At 43.5% G+C, this 26360-nt stretch overlaps 1 protein-coding gene across 1 annotated transcript in view; it reads left to right on the forward strand.

Moving 5' to 3' along the window:
- The window catches only part of LOC126175538 (heparan sulfate 2-O-sulfotransferase pipe), a 273615-nt gene that overhangs the window by 87372 nt on the left and 159883 nt on the right, over positions 1–26360 (forward strand). The gene's annotated exons all lie outside the window — the stretch shown is intronic.

Consider the following 26360-nt stretch of genomic DNA (forward strand, 5'->3'; position numbering starts at 1 on the left):
GGGGAATCGGTTGACTTATGACCTTGCGATCAAATGTTTTCGGTTCCCAATGGAGAGGCACGTCCTTTCGTCTACTAATCGCACGGTTTTGCCGTGCGGTCGCAAAACACAGATACTAAACTTATTACAGTTAACAGAGACGTCAATGAACGAACGGACAGATCATAACTTTGCGAAAATAAAGAAAGTAAACTTCTCACTCGAGGGAAGACTTGAACCATGGACCTCTCGTTCCGCAGCTACTCACGCTAACCACAAGACCACGGCGCTCCTTGGTTCAGCCTATCCTTGTTGTTGCCTATCTTGCGCATGAAATACTCAGGTTGTATATTTTGCTTATTTTTTTCTTAGTTCCACACAACTTCTTCCTGTTTTCTCGATTGATCTGTGTTCAGTTTTTCAAGGTCTATCCACTGTGCCAATTTATAACTAAATCTGAGGGAGGTGCGATGGGGAGGTTCCCTTGTGAGAAGTGCAGCCGGCCAGAGTGGCCGAACGGTTCTAGGCGCTACAGTCTGGAACCGCGCGACCGCTACGGTTGTCGGTTCGAATCCTGCCTCGGGCATGCATGTGTGTGATGTCCTTAGGTTAGTTAGGTTTAAGTAGTTCTAAGTTCTAGGGGACTCATGACCTGAGAAGTTAAGTCCCATAGTGCTCAGAGCCATTTGAACCATTTGAGAAGTGCATTCCTGGAGAAACTTTGCAGCAATCCCGGACGTGTGGTGTGTAGCATTGTAATGCTGGAATTGCCAAGTCCGTCGGAATTCACAATGGATATGAATGGATGCAGATGATCAGACATGATGCTTACGTACGTGTCACTTGTCAGAGTCGTATCTAAATGTGTCAGGTGTCCCATATCACTCGCCGGCCGGTGTGGCCAAGCGGTTAAAGGCGCTACAGTCTGGAACCGCGTGACCGCTACGGTCGCAGGTTCGAATCCTGCCTCGGGCATGGATGTGTGTGATGTCCTTAGGCTGGTTAGGTTTAAGTATTCTAAGTTCTAGGGGACTGATGACCTTAGACGTTAAGTCCCATAGTGCTCAGAGCCATATCACTCCAGCTGCACACGCCACACACCATTACCGATCCTTCATCAGCTTGAACATCCAGGGTCCATGGATTCATGAGGTTATATTCATACCCGTACACGTCCATCTGGTCGATACAATTTGAAACGAGACTCGTCTGACCAGGCAACAAGTTCCAGTTATCGACAGTCCAATGTTGACGGGCCCAGGCGAGGCTAAAGCTTTGTTTCGTGCAATCATCAATGGTAAACGAGTAAGCCTTCTGCTCCGAAGGCCCATATCGATGATGTTTCGTTGAATGGATCACACACTGACACTTGTTGATGGCCCAGCATGGAAATCTGCAGCAGTTTGCGGAAGGGCTGTACTTCTGTAGCTTTGAACTATTCTCTTCAGTCATCGTTGGTCCCGTTCTTATAGGATCTTCTTCCGTCCGAAGCGAGGTCGGAGATTTGATGTTTTCCCGGATTCCTGATATGTACTTACTGTTTTACATAGGCTTTAACGACCGCAGCGCCATATTTTGGCTGTTTCCATATCTCTGTATTTCAATACGCATGCCTATACCGGTTTCTTTGGCGCTTCAATATGTAAGGGGTGACCGGATGTCCTTCCCGTTATTTATTATGTCTGAATTCTTCTTTTGGTTCCCATTAGTGCTTGCTTAACGCACGAATAGCACGGGGGATAGGCTACAACCATGTCTCGTTGCACTGTCAACCACTGCTTCCATTTCATGTCTTTCGTCTCTTATAGCTGCAGTCTGCTTTCTGCAGAAACTGAAGCCTATCTAAAATAGTTGAAATGTGAGTATAGCCTCAGGTGTTCCTGAATTTCTCCGGAACCCAAAATGGTCTTCAACGAGGTCGGCATCAACCAGTTTCTCCATTCTTCTATACAGATCTCGTGTCAATGTTTTGCATCCATGACTTGTTAGGTAATAACCCGGTAATATTCATATTTGTCAGCAGCTGCCTTCTTTTGAAGGCTGAGGGTATTTGCCAGGTCTTACATATCTTGGACATCAAGTCGAATATTTTTATCGTGGTATATTCTCCAAAGGATCTCCGTGATTCTGAAGGAAAGTTGCCTACTCCAGGGGTCTTGTTTTGACTTAGATCTTTCAATACTATAAACACAAGACCTCAGGGCCAGTGTAAGTTTGAATCAGACCTGGAAATGTGTTAAGAAGACCTAATCATTAACGTGACTCCTCTCGGGAAGAAGATAACCTTGCTTTAAGTCCCTCTATTGCGTGAGTTTTTAATTGTCACAACGTATTCATTATACTGTAGCTTCAATATTTGTAGACGGGTTTTGCAGATATAATTTCATCTCATAACGTCATTGACTTCATTCCCATTGATATCTGATTGAAATTTCTAGCTGAAAGTACTAAAAATGACAAAGAATTTTCAAAACTTAATTTTGCCGACAGCAGAACTAGTAAATTGCATGGCCGAGCGGTTCTAGGCCCTTTAGTCCGGAACCGCGCGACTGCTACGGTCGCAGGTTCGAATCCTGCCTCGGGCATGGATATGTGTGATGTCCTTAGGTTAGTTAGGTTTACGAAGTTCTAAGTTCTAGGGGACTGATGACCTCAGATGTTAAGTCCCATAGTGCTCAGAGCCATTTTTAGGAAATTGCAACAAATTAGCTGTAAGATGATAACATGAAAATGTATCATTCGGTGACGGAGGAACGTTAGTAAGAGAGAAGGGAAAAGAATGTCTTTTAGAGTAGAAAGGAAGGAAGGAGTTTGGAGATTAATATCGAGGTCATTACGCACGGAGAGGTAGCTCTGAATGTACAACGAGGGAAAGGGAAGCGGCCGTGTCTTTATGTAAGGATGTGGAATACTTAAACTAGCCAATTGGAATTTGAACTGTCTCCTTCCGTATGCCATTGCCATAAATTTAACAGCGAAAGTTCCGCAGTAGGCCTGAAAATCATGGCCGAAAGTCACGGGAATGGCTGTCCCATTTTCAGATGTGCGTACGGCGAGGGTATAGACACGAAACCTGAGCAGTGCATTACAGTCAGATGTGCAGAGAGCACGACAACACATTGTGAGTTAACCGATTCGAAATTCTACATTCTAAGAGTTTACTGTTCGTGCAGCTTTAGCATAATCTTCAATTGATTGTATCAGTACTTTTTAAGATTCATGATATATTGTGTATTTTTAAATATTTGTGAGTGCTGCGAACAAGATCGTACTAGATCGTCAGTTGTAAACTTAATTTACGCCTTTTTAGAAACTTTTAGCTACAGTATCCTCCTTGAAAAACAATCGCTCCCTAATTTCATTCTATATTTTTGAGAATTTTCGGACGCTCGCGAACGTATATTTTCGAGAATTTTCGTAAGTTACGAGTGTTGTGTCTAATTTATTTCGTAATAAATCGGCGTTTGTGATGTACAGTTACTTTAAGTAAACAACATCGCGTCACATTAATTTCCCCCTTTAACACGAGGGTATATCGTCTGCATTTATCTAATTTGTTAGTTACCATAACCTAGAAAACACTGCAGACTAACATTAAATTTCATATCAAGATTTTCTGCTGTAATGCACTCTCGTCTTGGCTGTTACTCGATTCAGTTCAAAATTCTACTGGTAATACTTACAGCACAACAGACCCATATTAAAAAGGAAGAGCAAGCTTAGTTTAAAGTTATTTGTTTGATTCTGTAAAATATTGCACCTGTCACAGTAGAACCCCCCCCCCCCCCCCCCCCCCCTGCGTATGTTCACCTAGCACTTGGTACAGAAGAGAGCTGGTTAAAACCTGAAACTGACAGCAGTGAGATTTTTGTGGAAGGAGTACGTGTACTTTGAAACGATAGGCTAATGACATATGTAGTTGGCGTATTTATCGCAGTAGACTAAAACCCGCCAAGACTGAAACTAAAGCTGCATGAGAGATTGTTTGGGCAAGACTCAGTATCGGGTGTGGGCATAAAATTATAACTGGGTCCTTCTGCCGACTCACCTCCTAATGTAACCTAAAGCTGCAGAGACAACCTCAGTAGGCTAGTTCGTAATTACAGTCATATTGTAATTATCGGAGGAGGCTTTAATCATCCAACAATCAACTGGGATAGTAACAGTCATGCAACTGGTGGGCGTGACAAGGCACCCTGCGCAACATTATTAAATTAATGTTTTGTCTGAGACTACCTAGAACAGAAGTCCACTCATTATGGAAATATACTGGATTAATAGCAACAGACAGCCCCGACCTCTTTGAGGATGTTCTCATAGAAACTGACGCCAGTGCCCAAGAGGCAGGTGGAGCAACAATGGTTACCAAAGTACAGCGGGCAATTACAACAAGTAGAAGGATTTATATGTTCAGCAAACTAAGTGAAGAGGCAGAAATGTCTCACCTCAAGAAGAAACTCAAAATATTTAGATCCAGAGAGGGGCATGCAGAAGAACTATGGCTAAAATTAAAAAAGTAGTTGACCATGCACTGGACAGATATGTACTTAGTAGAACAGTTCATGATGGAATGGACCGTTTATGGTATACAGTCACTTTAAAGAAACTCTTAAAGCAACAGAGACTACTGTATCATATATGTAAAGCAAAGCATACGACTATAGGTAGAGGGATACTAACTGAAACGCGTTTGGCCGTCAGTAGGGCAGTGCATGAATCTTTGACTTGCGTCCCTTTGCTGACGTCCCAACTAAGAGCTTAATTTCTGACACAAGCCGTGAATATCATCACTGAGCCATGGAACAATGACGGCTTGCAGCAAGGTCCTTTGAATTCATGCTTTATTTTTACCGAGCTAATGTGTGCTTGAAAGTGTCGCGTTACGCTACGCATCCTGCATGTTAACAACGTTGAGTCCAGGCAGGAGATGGTTCAGTTATGTTCTGGGTTTTGTTCAAATGGTCGCAGTCAGACCTCATTGTCCGGTTGCAGGGACGAATGACTGTGTGGACATCCTTGCAGACACTGTGCATCCATTACAGTCATTGGAGTGCCCTGTTGGACATGGCATGTTTTAACATGACAATGTAACATGTCTCCGCTCTTTGCTTGCACACAGGTGACTTGAGGAACACTCCAATGAATTCACTACCACGGCTTGGCCACTCAGATCACCAATTATTACGCCAGTTGAACATTTCACGCTGGATGAACTCAGCACCAACTAGATAAAAACCATTTCGGGTGGAACTGCAAGCTGTTTGGTTCAGAATCTCTCCAGAAAGATTCCAAAATCTGGTTGAGTCCATGCCTCACCATTAGAGTGCACTTCTGAAAGTTCTCGAAGAAGAGGCTCACAAGTACAGGAGATTAAAAAAAATATATCCGATCGGTCACGAAATGGAAAGCACAGTGAAAATGTTTTATTTGCAACACTTAGCTACGCCTTCCAGCTACTTCCCTACATAAGATTTAGTAGCATGTTATCAGTCTTCCAATTCACTCGTCATTGAAGGCTACCGCCTGTTTTTTTTCCGACAGTTGCTTAAGATGGTGTGGAGCTTGTTGTCTGTGCCAAAATGCTGTCCTCATAGCTAGCTGTTTATGTGAGTGAAAATATGAAAATCAGAGGGAGCCAAATCCGGACTGTATAGTGGGTGAGCAAATACTTCCCATCGAAAACGCAAAAGAAGCATCTTCGTTGCCCCTGCAGTGTGCGGGCGAGCACTGTCACGAAGGAAACTGAGGACAGATACTTATTGTAGGTTGCATCGAATCAGGCGTAATCTGTCAACAGAACTCCCATTTGGCGGGAGACTATTTAATAGGCATCTTTACGTGCTCAGTGGCGCTCAGAACTGAAAAGTGCGGCGTGACGCTATAGAAAGGCATACTAGAGACACTGCGCAACACAACTGCGCAAAGCTTCGCCTGGTTTTCATTGTAGTCTTAATTTCGGAGATTGAAAAAAATATCCCTCGTAACATCACGTCCTGTGCCTTATCACTTATTGCCACTCAGTGTAGTCAGAGGATCAGTTGATAAGTATTTGTATTTAAGGTGGTTAAGTACGACGAGTGTTTGGATAGCAAAAGTAATACACATAAGAATACAAACAGACAATACTTTTGGTAAAACAAATAGGTTTATCAGAACCACATTTCCGATGTTACTGAAAAGGGAAGTTCACAATCAGTGCGTACTTCGAGTTATGATTTATGGCAGTAAGGCATGAAATTTTAATGCGACAACCATTCAAAAACTGATGGTTGTTCATTGAGCAAAAGGGAACTGCATTTGTGAATTGCTGGGGAACACAAAAGAAACACAGACTGATCAAGGAAGAAGCCGGAGTAGATGGCATTTTTATGGTTATATTGAAAATGAAATGTAAGCGGACAGATTATGTAACAAATGACTGGTAGTGGACGGAGAATTTAAAGAAAGTTCTTTTGTAGAATCGGAGACGTGAGAAAAGACGAGTCGAATATACTTATATAATAAAAGGTAGAAAGAAGACATCAGAAAAATACAGGAAAACATCGATGCATATAGCTGAAGACTATAACACACGGAAAATATCAGGGTGGCTCTGTACCAAGCACTGGGTGTCATGGATGATGCTGGCAATGATCAGCAGTTCATATGTAAGGTAGAAGTAATTCGAAACTACCGGACGATATCAATGGGTTAACACAACCAATGAAACCCTACGATACGATACCGCCCTGCCTGTGTTGTTCAGAAATACGATGCAAAGTTCCTTAGGATATGCATGAATGTCCGAAGGAACTTCCTATCGTATTTTTTAATAACACAGGCGCGGCAATATCTGATTTATCCGCCGACACCGGACAAACGACTTTCAAGTAAAATGTGTCCCCTGTAAGGGAATACACCTAGTGGATGTAAGAGTACAGGTTGTAGACAGATGGTTGACAGCAAATGGAAGTTTGGGTCTGGTCGTGAGTCATGGTCGGGTAGCCGCTCTCGATAAGTGGAAAATCCAGGTTCAAGACCAGGTCTGGCACAAATTTTTACTGTCGTCATTCCATTATACTGCTGATGGTTTCCATATTCGCAACTGGGAATACATTCAATGTACAACAGAAGTCTGGCGAAAGCAGGTTTAGACGAATTACAGTTTTCTCCCCGACTCTCTAGGTACCAGGGAGACATGTTGGACATTCCTGTGAAAGCGAAAGGACTAGAGACCTTGTCACAGCTCTGTTAAAAAGGATACAGTGCCTTCGAGAAAGCACAGAAGTTTAAACTCTGAGTGCTGTACTGAATTTCGTGCCGGCTCCTCCCGGCAAAGAGTCCTTGTTTTATCTGGGTGAGAAATCGGCGCTCGTAAAGGACAGATCAGGTGGCCGTAAGCAGAGTGGTGCACGCTGCTGCGCTTTCGCCCGACTGGCTCGGCGGCCGATCTCTGACTTTCGCTCGGGATCCGGTCAGCCTACAGGGATGGTGCAGCCACATTTCTCCAGGTCCAGCGAGAGCACCCGTCGCGGATGACCTCGATACCACTCTTCTGGCCAGGATGCGTAGCGCAGTTCACGACCGTGACATACACTACCCTCCGTGTGATAGGTGAAAACGCTACAGTTCGATTGACAGAAGGGCCCTTCCTGTCAAGGACAGATGAACACTACTTTCTTCCCCAGCTCAGTTTGTTTGGATATAGAAGCTTCGTCACAGAGCTTGAGCAAGTACCATTACTTCATAGATATCTACACAATGCGTCAGCCCGAGAAAGTAATGGTAGAATATATCATTCCGTCTGTATCGAGATCACTGAAAACGGAAGACTAGCTTGCACTGAACAGAATGTGTGTGTGTGTGTGTGTGTGTGTGTGTGTGTATGTGTGTGTGTGTGTGTGAGAGAGAGAGAGAGAGAGAGAGAGAGAGAGAGAGAGAGAGAGAGAGAGAGAGAGTGAGTGAGTGAGTGAGTTTGAGGGGGAGGGGAGAGTTGGCAGTCACTTGAAGGAACCAATCCACATGCTTCAGTAAAACCGCGGGTAACCTTAATCAGGCTCGCTAAATGTGAATCATAAGTCGACGCCTTCTGAATACGAATGCGTATTTTTCCAGTATTGCACCACATCGCTCGGCACTAATTAGAATCTTCGATGAAACCAAATAGTATTGAATCATTTCATTTTTCCGGTGTTACGTCCGCATAAAACGCAATTGAAGCTTCTGTTCATCCTACATTTACTTTTTTCCTCTAAAGCCACCATGCCGCTGTAAAAGCACCGTTTCTCTCATTTTTATTCTAATTGCAGATGGCGCGTGGGAAGTAAGGCTGCTGGTAATCCTCAGGGTAAGCCCGAATATCCATAATGGTGCTGCATTGGTCACAATGTGAGATGTATGGGGAAGGAAGCAATATATTTTACGGTTCGTCCTGGACATATCTTTCCATAATGCGTAACGGCTCACTTGCAGTTCACTGAAAATTTCTGTGCACTCTCGAGCTTAACTTAGATTAGCATCCGCTAATTTTTTTGATCGACATGTAGGGGAAACTGAGCTTCCTTTAAAGCCCTTTATTTACTACAAACCTATGCTACCAAATGAACTGCAAAATCTCTCTGCTGAATTACATTCACTGAAATAAAATGAATGGATCGATGGATCGGTGGGAATGAAATCAGTAACGATGTAATGGCATGAATGATATTAGAGAGCACCAGTCAGCAACACGGAAGGCGCGGTGTAAGAAAAATGTCTCAACTAAGGAAGTTTTATGCATGACCGAGACTCGAATCTGTATTTCCAACTTTTTACGAGTGATCACATTAAGCAGTAAGCTATATGCTCACCCCTCAAGATCTGACACAAAATTTCATTGTCATTGATGTTGCCACCTGTGATTTGAAAATACTTCCGCGAGAACGTCACTGACAAAGAAAGTATTAATCTGACCTGTAGAAGTGTTCAGATATCTCACTTATTAAAGTGATTGCTCCCCAAAAGCTGGAGATCCTCGTCCTCGTCCTAGTCCGACATAAATTTTCATTAGTCACCACATAGGCAGAATCTAGCCTTGTTTCATTGCAATTCACAGCCACAAACGCTTGTTGTCCTCCCTACACTGCTTTACCATTAATTATGTATGTTCATCATATTACAAATGCGTAGAAAATCCTTAATATTCGCTCTCTGGAGCAAAGTAATTTCATTTTCATACACTTTCCGAAGTCATGCAGCGATAATTATTGAAATTTTCGTGTGATTACTTGTTAACTTCTGGTTTCTGATTTTACGTACTTATTTATTTATGGTTTATCTACTTACTACACAATTCTTGCTAGGGACGAAATTATCCCTACTGGATACCCAGTTTGTACAAATATTTTCGTTGAGCAGGAATTTGAAATAATGAATTTTCTCATTTTCCTCGCAGTTACAGGTATTGTCTAGAATGTAACACTTGTCCTGTATTCTAAACATTAACATCAACTGTCAAAGGTATATTCTTCAGAGGCTACTATGAAGCCCGAAATAACAGGAAGATTTAGCAGACGATCTAAAATACCAACAAATTCTCCTCCTTAGCCCCTAGTACACAGCACTGTAATAGTATTGTTAGCAAACTAGCTACAGAAAATCTCATGTATTTGTTTCCAGCACAAACGAATAAATGCCGCTTTCCTTTACCTAACATATAACATAAAAAGGAAACGCAAAGCTGGTCTGCTAGCTGTAGTTTAAAAAAGACAAACAGCAACCTTTGATGCTATTGCAGAATTCCTCATTGCATAAATGTTCCTTAGAGCGTGAATGTCCATCGGTTATTGGCGTGTTGACAGAACAATGGGCCAACTCAATTCTATTTTGGAGGTAACACATGGTCCTTCAAACCTAACGAAGAAAGAGGATAAGAAATCTTATCTAAGAAGACACCTTTCGATACGAACATGGCACACACACACACACACACACACACACACATATATATATATATATATATATATATATATATATATATATATATATATATATATATATATATATACACGAAAAACTGATGATGACATACAATTATTGACTTCTGGTACTGTGAACTAAAGTATCAATCTCTGCTAGGCTTCTCCCAAATTTCCTTAGGAGACTCACATTTGTTGTTTCGCGTCGATAGACTCATAACTATCTAGTTTTGACACCTTCTGTAGCACGAGAGTGCTCCAAAAATCAAACTACTAAAGCGGGTATCAGGCCTAGTTGGACTTTTACACGTTCTACAAAACTGTATTTTCATCAACTCGTTTCTACACGAAATTCCTGCGAGGAAGCATACTTCCCGAGAGTGACTGCAGAATAGAGACAGCTTACTGAGCTCTGGTGTATCGGCACGGTAGCGAACAGCAGTTACCGAGATGAAGCGAGTCACGTTTCTCCGTGAAGCATGATTTATTCGAGAGACAAATATATACATATCTCTGTTTTGCCGTCTCGTTCTTGTCGGAAAGATCTTACAGACAGCAGGAACAACACGACTGATCTTTGCATGACCTTGAGGGTGTTTTGTGATTGTTTGCGGTCAGAAAACGCTACTAGGAACATATTGCTAATGTTATCACTGTAAGAACAACGAATCTGTTACTATAACAGTGATCATCTTAATTATTACAGACTGACTATACATTCAAAGATCTTGAAATCGATCCCCGGTTAGTCCTAGGATCTGTATTTGTCTCTTCTCATTTCTTTCACCTCTGGAAATTACTGTCAAAAATAAAGAGTCGCACCGTAGGTTGGAATCCACGTTAAACTGTAGGTCTTCCTATAAATAGCTGGGTAATTCAGTTCAAAGGTTGGAGGAAGACAACGACATATCACCTCCGCGAGGACCGTGCCTAGTAAGGCACTGTGGTGTTCGAATCAATCTTCGGATCCATAACAGCTTTACCTTTAGTACGCATTAGCTATCATAAAAAAAACGTATTTCTAAGAAAAGTGGATCTGTTGAAATTTCACCGATGAAGGTGGCTCAGTGATAAAAAACTGGATTCGTATTCGGTAGGATAACAGAACAGTTTCCCGTCCGTCCGTCCCCATTTGTTTTTTGCAATTTTCAAAATGGTTCAAATGGCTCTGAGCTCTAATTTTAGTTAGATTGCTAAAGCAAGAAAAGCAGTAATCATAGGAGGAATACTATATATTAATATTCAGTTGTATAGATACTGTGTGACATCATTTATTTAGGCGTAGGTGACAGAATTTAACTGTGTGACATTGCTTCCACTTGAAATTGACAGAAGCTTAAATTCCCAAAATATTTGTTACAAGAATTACTGACACAATATGGCTCTGAGCACCATCGGACTCAACATCTGAGGTCATCAGTCCCCTAGAACGTAGAACTACTTAAACCTAACTAACCTAAGGACATCACACACATCCATGCCCGAAGCAGGATTCGAACCTGCGACCGTAGCGGTCGCGCGGTTCCAGACTGAAGCGCCTAGAAGCGCTCGGCCACAACGTCCGGCTCGCAATTTTCCTAAATCGATTAAAGCAAATGTCAGGATGGCTCCTTTAAAGGGCACGGTCAGTTTTCTTCCCCATTAGGCGCTTGAGCTCCCTTTCTAATAATACCGTCGTCGACGGGATGTCAAACATTTATTTATTTATTTGTTGCTTCCTACAGACCTACTCTCTTTTACCTACATACTCGTACATTAGGTAGTTTTTTAACATTTTTTGAAGTTGTTATATGTTTTGATTGATTACAAAGTTATGTCTCAGTATAAAAACACGAACAATAGTATTATTTGTAATAATATAATAATAATAATAATAATAATAATAGTGATTATAGTAATTACTAAGTAATAGTTGAAGAGAAAAAAGGAAATTTATATCTACATAATAGTGAAGGTACAGGGTGTTTCAAAAAGAACTTTACACCTTTAAAAATTCATACAAATTTATTGAAAGGAAATATCGAGCACCGTTTAGTGTTATTTTGTAGGGAAACAAGTTTTTTTCCTCAACTTCATAGTTGGATCCATCAGCTAAACCTTTTTCACATTTCAGTGATTCACTTCAGGCTACAACGGAAACGCTGTAACCGTACAAAAAATGAAAAGCATTAGCAGTTACATGCTGATCAACGTCTACTTCTATACTTCGCGAGCCATCTTCCGATGTGCGGCAGGCAATACTTCCCGTACAACTACATACTCCAAATTTTATTTTTTCTCGGTGTTTTAAAATCATGTAATTGTTTTCCTTTACTTTTTCATTCATTTTTCTGCTGATTGTGGTAGTGCACACTGTGCGCACTTGCGTTTCGCTTCCAGAGCCCTGATTTCGTTGTGGTCTTTCCAGCTGTCCACCTTGGTAGCCGCGAACGCTGTGGTGCTCTTCGAAATCGTGCAGTTCGAATCAGGTTGAATTTCCTAGATGGTGGAAAGGAGTAAGTGGCTTTGTAGGAATCCTATTTACTATGTCGGGGACTGAGGTCACCAGTTACTCCGCCAAATACAAAATTGCATTTACGAAATTAACAATGATGCAGGATATACAGTGGTTCTCTCTTGCATGTGACATCATGTTCGAGTATCCTTCTGCTGCTTTGCGTCAGAATTGTATTATTTAGCGGTACCAGATTTCGCTCCCTCATTTCGCTGGATTATATTGATCGTTCACTAGAAATTAGTGTTACAACATATTCCATGAAACAAGGAGCAGCGATTACATTTTTCTCCGGTGAACGATGCCTATGTATTTGCTTCTACATCGTGTTATTTCACAGCAATGAATATTTTATTAACTTCCTGACAGATTAGTACTACGTGCCGGATCGAAGGTCGAACGTGGTACCTTCGATTTCGCAGACAAAAATCTTACTAACTGGGCACGAATTACGACACGCCTTCACAGCTCCCGTATTGCCAATACTCCCCTTACTTTTCCAACTTAGAGAAGTTTATTAATGACAGGTGGCACGTACAACTTCCATTGCAGAAGTCCCCAACACTCCTGTCCGAAATTTTATACAGTATTTGAGCAAAAATATCCGGACATCCATATGTAATACGGAATTGACCGCTAGATGTCTTGAGAGGCGTACCCACAAGTATAAAAGAAGGCAGAGACTATTGTGCCGTTAGCAGAGAAACACTATCATGGAACGAGTCGATCTGGAGAACTCAGTGATTTCGAACGTCGACTACTCATTTCATCTCACCTGAACAACAAATCGATCAGGGACATTTCAAACCACCTGTCACTGTCCTAGTGGTTTTGAAGTGGAAACACGAAGAAACCACAGCCAGACCGCATATACTGACGGACAGGGACATTCGAACTTAACGGAGGGTGGTTGTAAAAAGTCGTCTGAAATCAGCGGATGAAATCAGTCCTGAGTCCAAAGTGCTGCCACCAGGCCAGCTAGAACAATGATTATTCCTAGGGAGTTAAAAAAAATGTAATCGCTGTTCCTTATTTCATGGAAAAAGTTGTAACACTAATTTCTAGGGAACGATCAATAAAATCCAACGAAATGAGGGAGCGAAATCAGGTACTGCTAAATAGTATAATTCTGGAGTGTACAGTGGTCGAGGAGCTCCTCACAAGCCACGCATTTCTGTGGTCAGTGCTAAGCGGCGCTTCTGGGGCGCAAACAGCGACGCCACTGGACAGTGAATGACTGCAAACGAATCTCAGAATTCCTAAACGTGACACTGAGACTGGATAGTAATGAGCCCGATCTCAACGTGGAATCCGTAGCCCGCCGTTTTCAACGTGCCCTCGTTTCCCTAGCGCTGGTCCCGGCAAGACGCAGCGTCCGCTAAGGCCTCGACAGTTAAGTAACCTCCCTTCTCCATTTACCCAAGCCTGTCACGGCACATGCCTCTCTAACGCGACCTAGTCGCAATCTCTGTGAAAGGCGTATGAGTCGGTAAGGACGCGTCACTGTGTCACCGTGTTTGCGCTTCTTGTTCGCTATTTGAAATAATTTGTTACAGTACTAGTAAGTAATTGTACACGACACGGAGTAATAAATTTACGAAATCAAATGTTCAAATGTGTGTGAATTCTTAAGGGACCAAACTGCTAGGGCCATCGGTGCCTAGACTTACACTAACTTCCACTAAGGACAACACACACACCCGTGCCCGAGGGAGGACTCGAACCTCCCGCGGGAGGGGCCGCTTACGAAATCAGTGGCGGATATAAATAAGAATGAGAGAAAGTGCTTCTTCAATTCAATATCTGAATTACTCCATACTTCTTCATACCGACCGCCGGTTCATTCCTTACACCATTAAATACAGTCATGCTCATAAATTAAGGATATTTGCAAAATGTGGTGCCACTCAACGTGGCACTACACAAAACTGACGCTAATAGCATAGGCACATAGGGAACACACACGACACAGATCTGTAAGTCCACAGTATTGGTGATAAGGTGATAAGTTGAGAAAACCGTCCCGAAACACGTGTGCTACAAAACTCAACTGTTTCCTGCGCTCGTACCCCGACATCAATATTAGATATGATCATCATGCACACGTGCACAGTCCTCACAACGTGTTGGCATACCCTGGATCAGGTGGTCGAGCAGCTGCTCGGGTACAGCCTCCCATTCCTGCACCAGTGCCTGTCGGATCTCCTGAAGTGTCGTAGGGGTTTGAAGACGTGCAGCGATACGTCCACCGAGAGCATCCCAGACGTGCGCGATGGGGTTTAGGTCTGGAAAACAGGCAGGCCACTCCACTCGCCTGATATCTTCTGTTTCAAGGGATTCCTCCACGATGGCAGCTCGGTGGGGCCGTGCGTTATCATCCATCAGGAGGAAGGTGGGACCCACTGCATCCTTGAAAAGGCGGACATACTGATGCAAAATGACGTCCCGATACATCTGAGCCGGCCGGGGTGGACGAGCGGCTCTAGGCGCTACAGTCTGGAACCGCGCCACCGCTACGGTCGCAGGTTCGAATCCGCTTTTGGCATGGATGTCTGTGATGTCCTTAGGTTAGTTAGGTTTAAGTTGTTCTAAGTACTAGGAGACTGATGACATCAGAAGTTAAGTCCCATAGTGCTCAGAGCCATTTGAACCATTTTTGGTACACCTGACTTGTTACTGTTCCTCGGTCAAAGACATGCAGGGGTGGGGCACCAATCATAATCCCACCCCACACCATCAAACCACGACCTCCATACAGGTCCCTTTCAAGGACATTAAGGGGTTGGTATGTGGTTCCTGGTTCACGCCAGATGGAAACCCGGCGAGAATCACTGTTCAGACTATACCTGGACTCGCCTGGGAACGTAACCTGGGAACACTATTCCAATGACCATGTACTGTGTTCTTGACACCAGGCTTTACGGGCTCTCCTGTGACCTGGGGTCGGTGGAATGCACCTTTCAGGTCTCTGGGCGAATAAACCAGGTCTGTTCAGTCGTCTGTAGACTGTGTGTCTGGAGACAACTGTTCCAGTGGCTGCAGTAAGGTCCCAAACAAGGCTACCTGCAGTACTCCGTGGCCATCTGCCTCTTTTGGCTACTCCGTGGCCATCTGCCTCTTTTGGCTACAAAACGCTGTTGTTCAACATAATCTCAGTTCACTGTAACGAATGGTTCAAATGGCTCTGAGCACTATGGGCCTTTACGTCTGAGGTCATCAGTCCCCTAGAACTTAGAACTACTTAAACCTAACCTAACCTAATGACATCATACACATCCATGCCCGAGGCAGAATTCGAACCTGCGACCGTAGCGGTCGCGCGGTCCGAAACTGAAGCGTCCAAAACCACTCGGCCACACTGCCTGGCCCACTGCGACGACCTTATGCCATCTTACTAGGACGGTCTGTATGCCCACATGGTACCACTCTACTGGTCGACATCGGAGCTAACGTCTTGCTGCATCAATAGTCTCCTCAACATCCACGTATTGCTTCCCGCAGAGTACAACCTTACCTGAGCCAAATAGATGGAAGTTGGAAAGTGCGAGATCCGGGCTGTAGGGCGCATCAGAAAGAATATTCAAACGAAGTGTGCAGACGTGTTTGATGCTAAGCGTTGTCAATGCAGAACGACAGTTCGTTCGCATTTTTGTGTCGACGTTTCTACAATTTCCTGAAGCTAGCACACTACACTTCAGAGCTCATCGTTGCACCATGAGGGAGGACATCAAACAGAATAACCCCTTCAGAGTCGCCATGACTTTACCGGCTGAGTGTGCGGCTTTAAATTTTTTCTCCAGAGGAGAGATGGTGTGGTGCCACTCCTTCGATTGCCATTTTGTTTCCAGATCGAAGTTATGACTCATATTTCATCGCTTGTGACGATGTTCGACAAAAAACGTCACGATCAGCCTCGTAACGCACATGCAGTTCCGCCAGAGATGGTCCTTCTTTGCTCTTTATGATCTTCCGTTAGGCAGCTCTCTGAGCACTATGGGACTTAACAGCTATGGTCATCAGTCCGTTAGGCAGCGAGGAACTTAGCGGGCACATACCTTTGAGTACCGCAACTTGTAGACGAGTGTGTCAGCACTATCAACAGAGACGACCAGTTGTCCAGCGAGGTGTTAGATTGAAATCTTTCGATGACCTCGAATGAGAGTATCTGCAAGTCCTAACATCGCAGAACTCACAGCTGTGTGCGGCCAGCCGTCATGCAGGAGACTGGACGGGGTCGCGCGACCTTGTTCCGACGATGACAGACGCCTCGTTCAACGACTCACCGTGCTTTTGTTCACTGCCAGGTCTCCGTAAACATTCTGCAAGCGCCTATAAATATCTGCGAGGTTCTAGTTTTCCGCTAAAAGAAACTCAGTGACTGCTCTCTGCTTGGAACGCACCTCGGTTACAGACGCCATTTTGAAGGCTACGTACATGTAGCACCGCCACGTATCGGAACTTCATGAAACTATAGGGACTGAAGCGAGAGTATTTCACCTTCTCCGACAGCAATTTCAACCGAAATATTTTGCATTAATTATTGAACGCCCTTCGTATTAGGTCGCTTTCTTGCCTGTTGGTTTGGTACAAATTTTGTAATTTATTTTAAACTAACTTCTTTATGAACAAGAGACTTGAACTCACTTAAAACTTCCGGGCTGATAGGCCGTGGTCGAAGTATAAAACACTCTCCTGACGTTTCGTCTCCGACTGCGGGAGACATCCTCGGAGGTAAAGCGGCGAACTGCGAAGAGAACTCGACGAAGCGCTGATTATATAGGCAGTACAGAGGGCGCCACAGTCGATCACGTGGCGTCGGCTATGAGATTGTCTCTGGTAATGCCAACATTCTCGATTGAAAGTAATCGATCGTCACGCTTGCGATGCAACGCTGACATCCAAATTTTATCCAGTTTAACACCTTCGTCTTTCCTGTTAAAATTATTACGATGTTTATCAATCTCGATAGCCTCTCTATACAAGCGTGCATAATAATGCGAGGTTTTTGATATGACCCTCGTCTCGCTGAATTTTATTTCATGATCACCTTCCTGGTAAACATGTTCCGCTACGGCCGATTTATCCGTGTGACCCAGGCGGCAATTCCTCTTATGCTCAACAAGACGGGTGTTCACACTTCTCTTTGTGGTACCGATGTAAACCTGTCCACAACTACAAGGAATTTTATATACCCCCGGTGTAGCCAAAGGGTCTCGTGCATCTTTTGCCGACCTTAAAAATTCTTTTATTTTTCTGGTGGGTCTGAAAATAGTTTCCACCCCATACTTGCCTAAGACTTTCCCAATGCGGTCTGTGATCTTACTAATGAACGGAAGAAAAACTTTGCCCTTGGACGACTGTTGTTCGTCGTTACTCCTGATTCTCTGCCTAGAGCGAAGAGCTCGATCTATATCCTTGCTAGAATAGCCATTCTTCACGAACGTTGACCGTAGATGTTCAATCTCATCTTTTAAACAAACAGTTTCACAAAGTTTGTACGCCCTGTCTACCAAAGTTTTCATTACACCTCTTTTTTGTCTAGGGTGGTGATTTGATTCTTTGTGTAGATAACGATCAGTATGTGTGGGCTTTCTATGCACCTTATGGCCCAACGTTCCGTCTCGTCGTTTAATCACAGACACATCCAGGAAGTTCAATTGCCCATTCCTTTCCGTCTCCATAGTGAATTGGATTTTCAGATTAATGCTGTTTAAATGTGTCAGGAAGGCATCCAACTCCTCTGCTCCGTGTGTCTATACTACGAACGTGTCATCGGCGTAGCGATACCATCTGGCTGGTCTCTTACTGGCAGTCTGCAACGCCCGTTGTTCAAAAGTCTCCATAAATACATTACATTGTATGATCAAGAGACTTGAAATTTTAAACATACCTCAGAACTGGATGTCAGTGCAATATTAACTCACTTTGTTGTCTGTCTCATCCACTTACGTCCCATAGGGGTGGGGTTGGGGGTGGGGGTGAAAAGAGTTGGTAATCCCTGACATCTCAGCTGGCCTGCAGGACCGGTGTGTTGTGTGGGTAGTATCGGAATGTGTGAATGTAGGCGGTATATGGGGAACTCATCGAAAGTCGCTAGACGGCACTACTAATCTGCGAGCGCTAGTATCACCTCTACAGCGCTGGCCTTAGTGCTCACGGCTGCACTATAAAGCTACCCACACCGTTGATTTGCCTTCAGCTGTGTATTCGTTGAGCTCTTGCATCGTTCTCGTTACACACTGTTGATTGGGTCTCACTTTCGAATTAAACCTACTTGTCTGAACTTCCTTACAACGCCGTGCTGTCTCTATTTTCCGCTTTCCTCTTGTTGTTATCCTTCTGCTCATACTCGGCTAATTATTGCTGACGCCCCTCGGCGATCAGCAAGTCGCCGCTAGTTTTTTTGAATCGTAACTGACCCTCGTCAGATTCCGATCACAACAGCTTGAAACGATAAATTATTAATAGTGAATAGTGCATTTGTGACAACTTCTTCAATGGTCCAGTAGACAGCCACCCGTTGGAAGTGATGCACAGAAAAGGAGAAACAAAAATCACAAGAGAAGCTTCAGTAGGTATTGGAAGCAAGTAAAGCCTACAAGATCAGCCAAACGCCGTAAACGAGCTAAATAAGTTTCTGAAAAATAGCGCAATGACGAACGTGCAAATTCCAAGGAACGAGAATAGCCCAATCGAGATCGATCAAGGCGATCAGGAAGGTGGACGTACATTACTCTCGACTTGCCAGTGACGCGCAATGGCACGCTCAAGGAAGGACGAATGAAATAACCGGACAGCTTATCTCTCGCCTTGCTACTGATTTCATCACATTGGAACAAGAGCGACTGAGATTACGAAAACGCCTATTTCTGAACTGGAATCAGATTTATTGAAACACTCTTTAAGTCTTAGAGGGACAAGTCAGGAACGTGTAGTAAGTTTATGACGTCAACGTGAGGGCCTTCTCAACGGGTAGCGTATGAGACGAATTTTCATTCAAACATAAACACTTTTTATGACAAGTGCTTTTATATCAGCCAAAAACAAGATTAAAAAGCAGCAAATAATTTTTAAATAAAAATAATTTTTTTTAATACAACACGTTTTTAATTGGACAGAGAAGTATAAAGTAACTTCTAATAGACCCTTCGTTTTAAATATGGACTACTGCTTTTTGCGCGCTATTTGTTTACAACCTGACGTTCATGATGGGGAGTGGCTCCAAGGCAGTTACCTTTCGGCGATGATTTGTTACAAAGAATCTTGATCCACACGGGGTTATGATTAAACTTTACCCAATGAAAAACGAGTGGTCTTTGGACAACGAAACTTTGTGGAAACAGTTGTAAGGACATGCGGAAGAAAATAATGAATAAACCATTGAAAGAAAGAAATTTTAACTTCCACTCGAGAGGGTAACATTTATTAATTGCGTACCATGTTTACGTTCCATGTCACAAACGTTGCTCAGTGTGACGACCATCGCCATCCACGACAGCCTGGAACCGCGCTAGAGATTGCTCTACTGCTGCCTGAAACACCTCAGGTGGTACATTGGCTACCTCCCTCGCAACTCTCATCTTCAACCTCCAATGTGTGTTAGTGTTCAGTTGATGAATCCTGACCTTTAGGTAACACCACAGTCAGAAATCAAGAGAGTTCCAGTCTAGTGATCTTGGGCGCCACGCAGTCTATAACGATCGGCCAATCATTCGATTTTCTCCAGATGTGTTACGGAGTAACCGAGTGACCTCACGAGCTATGTGATCTGGTGCTCCATCGTGCATCAAAACAATTAAAGTCCAAAGCACCTGTCACCCGTCGAGCAGGAATGACACGTTGGCAAAGCAGTTCGCAGTAACGTGTACCGTTTACGCTGCGTGTCCTTTGTCCTTGGGGGTCTTATTTACGAGAAAACGGCAGAGAAGGGCTATTGTATTTGGCAGTGCCCATGACCACGTAGTGAATAAAGTTGCCCAAGTTGTTGTTGTACCAACGTATCAACACGAAATGGTGTACCTCTCGCAGCTACGCAACACGGCGTAAGAGCACAAGTCCCAAAAAGACAAAACTAAGAGCGACTGGTGATGGTAGTCTCGCATTGTCAGTGACATTTGATTTCAAAACTGATAGTAAATGCTGCGTCAGTAAGGCATGTCCATCTCAGTCAGCTTCCGAGCGAAAATTTCGGAAATAACTGTATACAGTGGGCATTCGGAGTCGGGTACATAGTAGAAAATCATTGCTTACAGCGCCACGTAAGTCTGCACGTCTGCAGTGGAGAAAACACACAGAACCTGGAGAGCAGGGAGAAGTTTAGTGTGGTCCGGCAAGTCGTCATTTTCACTCTTTTCAAATGATGAGAGACGTCTGGTGCCCCGACGACGCAATGAGACGTTTAATCCTCAAAGCGTGAAGTATGTAGTTCGTGCTGGAGATGATTCTGTGGTGTTTTGCAGGTGTTTTTCGTACAATAACTTGAGCCCTCTCAGTCTGTTACCCTAATCTCAAACTAGCTCGCTTATTTCAGCATCCTTGATGACTAAGCGTTGTCCCTTATTTTACAGGATTTAATCAGATCAGAGACAGCCAGACACAATTACCTAGTAGTAACAATACCTTGGATAGGAAACGAAACAACCACTTAGGCTCCATCGTACTGAGAATCCAGCTGATGGCGAAGTAATCATGAATTATGACGGATAAGTAGGCAGTATTCTTGTCGTGGCGAAAGAAACAGGTATTGTATACCTTCGACCGTGACTCATCTAACTCTAGCGTGTCGTCCTCTGCAAGGCCGTGTGGTCACGCTGGCCATGAGCGTGGCGCGTATGCTACACGCTGCCTCCCACATATACAAATCATTTCCTTTGATACATTATCTTTTCCTCGATATAATAACCGGTCTGCGCTGGGTACTAGTGCTCGCTTAAGTTTCTTTTACACAAGCGTCTTCCCTGCGTCAATCAAGTAACTCGTACTACTGTACGTGAGACTACGGCAGCGCCTCTGTCGTTTTGCCTCTGTACAGTTTCGCCTATTACGATCGGTTGTTTTCATTTACACATCAACGCCAAAACTAAGTATGTTGTGAGAGACGTTCGTTGTGCAGAAAATGAGGTTATAAGGCGCAATCTTTGCAATAGAAAGTCCAAACATGGTGACAGAATTAGCAGCTAGAAATGAAAATAGTATTTTAATGAACAAAGCAACATTCTTAGTGGATATTCTTGACGAAGGTCGTAAGATAAATTTTCCACACTCCTGAGAACTGAAAGAATAGGAAAACTGACGTTCAAACTTTTCAAAACATCTACATTTATTTGCTCGAAAAATGACAATTTCATACTTCCAAACAAAAAAATAGTTCAAATGGCTCTGAGCACTATGGGACTTAACATCTGAGGTCATCAGTCACCTAGAACTTAGAACTACTTAAACCTAACTAACATAAGGACATCACACACATCCATGCCCGAGGGAGGATTCGAACCTGCGACCGTAGCGGTCGCGCGGTTTCATACTGAAGCGCCTAGAACCGCTCGGCCACACTGGCCGGCGCATACTTCCAAACACTTCAAGCTATATGTATAAGGCAATAAATGGCATCTTTCTACTTTACCCTTTGTATCCTGTTTTCTTTCCAAATGCCAGGTAACATCGAAATGTATTTTTCTCGTTAAACATACCTGAAGTTTCAATGATGAAACCATTTTCATTAAAAATCGTTTTTCTATTTACATTTTTATTTATGTGTACTTAGATTTGTTCTTTGTTCAGATATTTCAGACTTTTGTACTTTCAGATATTTCGTCTCTTTTGTCGGAGAACGCCAGAAACAAAAATACAAAGCCCTAGAGCAACCTTTGCAGCGTATTACGGAATAAAAGATTAAGAAGACACAAAAGCACAAAATCCACTACAGCGGTCGCAATGGACTAGGAAAGAGTACGTTAACTTCCGATGTTCGGAGACGACGCCACACTCTTGTTCATGCAGTGTTTACATGGTGATTCTTATTAACGTATAGAAACGTTTGAATCGACGTAGATGACGCTGAGATAAGTAATTTAATATGACAAACTGGACCGCAGATGTCGGGAAATACCCGAAAAGTGGATCAGATATATTGAACAAGTGACGTCAGCAGCTGAGGTACCTCGTCGGTCGTGCAGCGGTTGAGCTTATCGGTCTGTCACACCCGACATTAGTCAAGTATTCATGTCGGTAAGGCTCTGGGCCCACGTGAGAGACTTTAGCGCATGGTGCTCAGGTATCGAGTCTTACGTCTGGCAGCAAGTTTTTCTATCCACTGAGTCAGACAATTATGTGATTATACTGTGGTAATATTTATTATTTTATTTACCAGTCTCGCGGTCTCCGCTGTTTTATTGCAAAGCACAGTACGACAAAACCTACCGTATTGCGTCACAGGTAAGTGAGTATAGCCGCCGGAGTGGCCGTGCGGTTCTAGGCCCTACAGTCTGGAGCCGAGCGACCGCTACGGTCGCAGGTTCGAATCCTGCCTCGGGCATGGATGTGTGTGATGTCCTTAGGTTAGTTAGGTTTAATTAGTTCTAAGTTCTAGGCGACTAATGACCTCAGAAGTTATGTCGCATAGTGCTGAGAGCCATTTGAACCAGAAGTGAGTATGAGATTGTGAACTGCTTTGTTAGCAGTAAATGACTCAAGTTTTGTTTACTAATAGATGTCTATATACCAAAAAGAAGGGGTAAAAGGAAATAAACAAAATAAGAGCAGCTTTTGCTTGGTTACATCGAGGACAATAATTTCTGAACAACAGATCACATTTACAAAAGGTGTTCGAAATTTGCTCCGTGTGTCCGAATGCAAGTGCTGCATCGTTTAGTCACCTCTTCACGCCCAACCGTTGCACCTGTGGCGAAGTACTTCTGCTGACGTCAGATGTTCAGTATCTGTCATCCACTTTTAGGATATTCCTCAAAATGTATGGCCCCTGTACCTTACATTAAATTAATTTGTCTCAGCGTTATCTACGTCGCTTCAGGTGTTTTTAAACGTTAATGAGAATCGTTCTGTATATTACTAAATAGCTCACCTGGAGCACAGCCCTAGTTCCAGGTTGCGTATCTAACGGCTTACAGGGGCAACAAAATTTTGATTACCACTATTTCATACCGTTATTGGCCGAATCTTGAAATTTAAAATGCTCTCAGCTTCTACTCATTAAGAACTGTAATCTTATGTTACAGACTTAAGATAATAAGTCAAGTGTTATAGTTAGAAAATATGTATCTATCTTGAGGCAACAAAACTCACCACAAACTGCGAAATGCCCAGACTATACTCAAACAGTATTTGAGAGGGACAGCAATCGGCGACTTACACATAAATTCAAGGCTTAGCGAAACAGTTTTTCGCTGATACCATCACAAAATGATGACACGAAAAAAGTTTATCACTCCTTAATAGCGGAGAATGAAAGTGTACAACGAAGGGACATCTCGAAGTCTGACTCACAGGAGAGCTCATGGCGGATACCACCGAAAAACAATATATTTCTGTTGGGGGGTCTCATCAGTTTTCTTCTGACTGGTTTGATACGTTCCACCACAAATTCCTCTCCTGTGCCTACCTCTTTATTGTAGAGTAGCCCTTTCGTCCAGCTCCCATGATATATTTGTCGAACATATTCAAATCTCTGTCGTCCCCTAATTTTTCGCCCCCTACAGCCCCTCAACTATCATGGAACATATTCCTTGATGTCTATCATCCTGTGTCTTCTTGTCAAGAGTTTCCACATGTTCCTATCGTCACCGATTATGCAGAGAACCCTATCATTACTTATCAGTCCATCTAATTTTCAACGTCCTTCTATAGCACCACATTTCAAACGCTTCGATTCTCTTCTGTTCGCGTTTTCCTACACTCCATGAAACACTCGCATAAAACGCTCTGCTGCAAACGTACGGAATGCACTCACTGCCTGTGCTGGTCTCCTTCTTATGATCTTCTTGCTACGTCCGTCGTGTATTATTTTGCCACCAAGGTAGCACAATTCTTTCATTTCGGATACTTCGTAGTGCCCGACTTTCATGTTAAGTTTATCGCTAATGTCATTACTTTCGTCTTGCTTCGGTTTACTCTGAGTATTCATTCCATTCAACAGGTCCTGTAGTTCTCCCTCACTTTCACTGAGTATGGGAATATCAACGTAAGCGCGGGATTAGCCGAGCGGTCTAAGGCGCTGCAGTCATGACCTGTGCGGCTGATCCCGGCGGAGGTTCGAGTCCTCCCTCGGGCGTGGGTGTGCGTGTTTGTCCTTATGATAATTTAGGTGAAGTACTGTGTAAGCTTAGGGACCGATGATCTTAGCAAAAAAAATGGTTCAAATGGCACTGAGCACTATGGGACTTAACTTTTGAGGTCATCAGTCCCCTAGAACTTAGAACTACTTAAACCTAACTAACCTAAGGACATCACACACATCCATGCCCGAGGCAGGATTCGAACATGCGACCGTAGCAGTCGCACGGTTCCAGGCTGTAGCGCCTAGAACCGCTCGGCCACCCTGGCCGGCGATAACCTTAGCAGTTAAGTCCCATAAGATTTCACACATTTTTTTGAATATCAGCTAATCTTGTCACTAACACCCTTAACTATTTCAATCCCACTGATGAACCTATATTTTATTTCCGTCATTGCTTCTTTGATGTGCAGACCGGACAGTAAGGGTGAAAGATTAGTTCCCTGTGCATACCATTTCCATTGCGAGTTTTTCGTTCTTGGTCTACCACTTCAATTCTTCTCTCTTTTCTTATACATGTCTTATATTAGTCGTCTTTCCCTTTAGCTTACAGGTCAACTATCAGGCGATAGCCTGCTGAGGTACTTTCAAGAACCAGTATTAAATAGTACTGCCCCCTAAGCTTCGCTCCTGTGTGGACAAGATTAGACTAATTACTCTTCACTATTCCCGCGCTCCGTACGCGAATAGAACAGGAAAAACCTCTAAAACGTGGTACAATAGCAAGTGCCCTCTGCGTACGCTTTTCAGAGGTTTGCAGAGTGTAGATATAGACGTAGATGTTCCGGCAATGTTAATCACTTTGCATGAGGTAAACAGCAATATTCCCTCACTTCTTTAAGCGTGTAACAGACACGAGGCCTGTCCACGAGCCGGTTGCCGTGCAGTGAACAGTGCTTCTCAGAACGCTGACATGGGAGCACACGCTGGGCTGGGTGCCGCCTGCCTTTTGCTGCCTCCGCGGAGCAGCTGCCGGCCAGGCGGGAAAAACATTGCCGTTCGTAAACAGGGTTACGGCGCCTTGCCGGGAGGGGGGAGGGGGGGAGGGACGGGGGGGGGAGGGAGCTGCGCCGGAAACGACGGCCGTGCCTCGTGGCAAGCAGCTGCCAGCTACACTCAGCAGGGCGGCCTTCGCCTCTCTCAAAATTTCGCCAGTATGGAGAGGTAATTAACGTACAGGTAAATCTCATTATACGCAATATTTACGTTGCCATGAATCGTCGAGAATACAGAATTCGCGTGAATCGAGAGTCATTTTATATGTAAGCTATGGGGTTAGATTCTCGTTTACTCAGATATTAAGTTTAAAATACCAGCGTTTCTTAGTATTTACACAAAAACCAACCATTATCATCTTATTAAAACGCATTTTAATGCAAAATTTATGCATTTACGAAATAATAGGTATGGGAAGGGGAGGCTGGCAAAGCTTATAGGTGACAGTGTAGTGGATGCTGGTGGGATCACTCATGGAAAAATTTCTGTAGTAACTGGTGGTACAGCTGCACTCTTTTTTTTTTAGATTGAAGTCAGCTGATACGTATAATTGCTGAAAGGAAGTCCCCCTCACTAAGGGCTCACCTTCAGAGGACGTTATGTTTCCAAGTAGAGAAGGAATTAGCAGATTTCATCAAAATATAAGAGGTTGGGTTGGGTTGTTTGG

This window comes from Schistocerca cancellata, chromosome 3 (assembly GCF_023864275.1).
Source record: "Schistocerca cancellata isolate TAMUIC-IGC-003103 chromosome 3, iqSchCanc2.1, whole genome shotgun sequence".
In the NCBI taxonomy this organism is placed as follows: Eukaryota; Metazoa; Arthropoda; class Insecta; order Orthoptera; family Acrididae; genus Schistocerca; species Schistocerca cancellata.